Source organism: Podarcis gaigeae (genome assembly GCF_964106915.1).
Source record: "Podarcis gaigeae genome assembly, chromosome: 10".
NCBI lineage: Eukaryota > Metazoa > Chordata > Lepidosauria > Squamata > Lacertidae > Podarcis > Podarcis gaigeae.
The window spans coordinates 74220642-74224274 of record NC_139686.1 but is presented as its reverse complement, the minus strand read 5'-3'; the positions used below and the strand labels follow the sequence as shown (position 1 = coordinate 74224274).

Sequence of the window (3633 nt, the reverse complement as noted above, 5' to 3'; positions counted from 1 at the left end):
CCTCCTCTCCACGGGAAGGACCGGGCGGGCGCGCAGAGGAAACAGGCCGCGGAGCTTCGAGGGCGTCCCGGGTGAAAGGCTCGCTCCGTGGCAGACTGGGGCCGGCCCCTGCCAGCAGCACCCAGGCGACCTCTCTGGGCGGCAAGACGGCTGGCACCTGCTCGGCCCACCAGGCGCCGTTTCCTTCCCTCCACGATATCTCGCAGGGTAACCGCCCTACCACAAACACATGCAAAAGACCGTAGATTGCTTCATCAGCCATTAATTCCATTATTTGGATTATTAATATCATGTGGCAACAAATCTGCTTTCAAACCTGCTCACAGTGCTGATGACTGGTCCTGAAACACAGACATGCACTACCACGTTCTGGAATAAGGAGCAGGCTTTATTCAAGGCCAGTGGGCAAAACTGCATTGCTCAGAGTTTAGTGGCAGATTCTGCTTGCGGCTTAAGAGGGATGGGGAACCGGTGACCCTTCAGATGTTGGTCAACTGCGCTGGCCCATCATCCCAGGCCACTGGCTATGCTAAAGCCCAGCCAGTTTTGGGAGGGCCACAGGCTCCCCACCTGGCATTAGAACATTTCTAGCCTATGGTTACCAGATTTTTTTCAATGAATCCAGGGACTTTTCAACTTCAGTTGAAGGGGATGGATTTTGTCGGGACTGATTTGTAAATCTGGGGACTGTCCTCAGGAAATGGGGATGTCTGGTAACCTTTTTCTAGCTTTCCTCTTAGCCAAAAACACAGATTTGGGACCAACTCACCTTGAACTCAGTGGGATTTCCTTTTTCCGTAACCAGAAAGTGAGCAGTGGTAGAGCACATGCCATTCCTTCCTATGGGGAAAAGTAAACCCACACACTTAGGCAGCATTTCTCAAAACAGTGGCCCTCTCAAGACTACAGCTTGCCCGGTGGCCTCCTCACTTGCCTGACCTGCCCCTTAGCCATCCATAGCAGACAGACCACTGCCAGCACCAGTAACCAGTCTTGCTGGAGACAGAGGGGTTGGTAAAGAAAATTAGAAAGTAAAAAGTTAGTGTCATTATTAATAAACAAATGAAAACTGGGAATTGGAAGGAGTAAGAGTGGAAAGCTGCTAGAGGAGGAAGTGAGCTTAAAGGAACCCAAGGGGCAAGAAACTGTCAGTTGGGGAGGATAAGCTACAGGCTGGGCATTGAAGAAGCTACAGGAGATGGGTAAACTTACTTTTGAGGGGCACAAAGGAGTGGGAACTAGAAAATTAGAGCAGGCATGTCCAAAGCTCAAGAACATCAATCGTAAGAAAAGGTCAGCAACTCTGGTCGGCTCTCATGCATGTTCGCTTCATCAATGTTTGGGCACCTGACTTAGGGCCTCTGCATCAGAGCAGGCAGTCACAGTACCTCCAGGGCAAATGACTGCACTTGGCTTGAAGAAAGCTAGGGAACAGAACGCTTTACCACACTGTAGAAAATCACTGAACCATTTCCAGAATTGGGATTAGATACAAGTAGAAAATAATGTATTTGCCAGCTCCCTGCTGCCATTTTGTGACTGGTGGGCCTCAGTGAGTTTTGGCCATTCCCAGTGGGCCCTGGGGGTAGAAAGCTTAAGAACCTCCGGACTTTGAGACAAATATCTGATACGGGTGGGCCCAAACTTCAGTGACAGGGATCCTGAAAAGGGGTGCACTCCCACCCCATGTTCTTGCAATATACAAGGTTTCTCCATCTGGTTATGCACATATGAACAGTTGCCCAACATGCTGCAGTTATGGTAAATGAACTTATGTTTAATTTTCCTCAATGAGGTACCGTATTTTTCGCTCTATAACACGCACCTGACCATAACACGCACATCGTTTTTAGAGGAGGAAAACAAGGGAAAAAACATTCTGAATGAAACAGTGGATGTATCATTTTTGTGCTTCATGCTGTGGCCACAGACATGTGATCTGATGGTGAATTTGGGCTGACCCAATGCAAAAATCATGAGAATCCCTGTGCATCCATGGTTTGTAACCACGTTTTTGCACCATTGCAGCCCCAGGCAACAGTGGGTGCGTGATTTTTGGGGGGCAGGCTGTAGCCATGGACATGCTATGTGCTCTGATGGTGAATTTGGGCTGACCCAATGCAAAGACCCTGAGGATCCCTGTGCATCCATGGTTTGTAACCACGTTTTTGCACCATTGCAGCCCCAGGCAACAGTGGGTATGTGATTTGGGGGGGGGGCAGGCTGTAGCCATGGACATGCTATGTGATCTGATGGTGAATTTGGGGTGACCCAATGCCAAAATCCTGAGAATTCCTGTGGATCCATGGTTTGTAACCACATTTTTGCACCATTGCAGCCCCAGGCAACAGTGGGTGCGTGATTTTTGGGGGGCAGGCTGTAGCCATGGACATGCTATGTGATCTGATGGTGAATTTGGGGTGACCCAATGCCAAAATCCTGAGAATTCCTGTGGATCCATGCTTTTTAACCACATTTTTGCACCATTGCAGCCCCAGGCAACAGTGGGTGCGTGATTTTGGGGGGGCAGGCTGTAGCCATGGACATGCTATGTGATCTGATGGTGAATTTGGGGTGACCCAATGCAAGGATCCTGAGGATCCATGCTTTGTAACCACATTTTAAGTGGGGAGCGAAGGAAAAACAAAGAAGGGACATTAGAGGGGTGTGCAGAGAAGCAGCTGGCTAAGAATGCAGGAGAGGGATTTAACGGGAGGGAGGAAAGAAAGGCAAGTTTCCCCCCACCCAAGCCAGCCATCTCTCTCTCTCTCTCTCTCTCTCTCTCTCTCTCTCTCTCTCTCTTTCCCTCCCTCCCTCCCCCCCCTCTCCCTCCCTCCCCCCCTCTCTCTCCCTTCCCCCCTCTCTCTCCCTCTCCCCCAGCAGCACCGGAGCTTGCCTGGAGGGGAGGGGCTTTCCCTGCTCTTTGTTCCGTTTCAGCAAACACAGCAACGAAACAGAGGAGGGTGGGCAGTAAGACCCTGAGGCAGAATGCAGGAAAGCAGCCGCTTCCTCTTTTCAGGTTTCGCTTCTCCGTGCAGCGCTGCGATTTGATTTTTGCATGATTTTTCGGCTCCAGGGACCACACATTCGCTCTATAACACGCACAGACATTTCCCCTTCCTTTTTAGAAGAAAAAATCTGCGTGTTATAGAAGGAAAAATACGGTAAGTACTGTAACACTTTGGTGGCTGTGGTTAGGAAAGGGGAGCAGAATTAAGTTTTGCATTTTGCAAATGTTTTTATGAGAAGCTGATGTGGCTAACAAACTAGGACCTTTGCAACCTAATTCACTAAAGCCAGCTGCAATACATGAGTGACCTTTGGATAGGCTATCTTGGAAATAAAAATCATGCAACTGTATGATGGGGGGAGGGTGCTAGAGTACAGGGAAAACAATAAAATTAAAGCCTCCACTGGGACTTGGGTCTTAGGAAATACTTTCCAACACCATTTTGTGGCTTTTCTTTTAGCTGTTCTGTATATGATATTTAATATAGAATATTTTTAAAACATTGGTTACTTACCTGTCTTTGCACAAGAGCTGCATGCCAGTAGTGAGTGGGATAAACCACACTCACATGCATTTTCACATAGGCACAAATCACCCTCAGGCTTATCTCTCCTTTGAAATCA

The 3633-nt window shown here is 48.7% G+C and overlaps 1 protein-coding gene across 1 annotated transcript in view; it reads left to right on the top strand.

The window, feature by feature from the left end:
* PRPF18 (pre-mRNA processing factor 18) overlaps window positions 1–3633 on the top strand; it is a 131692-nt gene that overhangs the window by 10 nt on the left and 128049 nt on the right. The window lies entirely within an intron of this gene.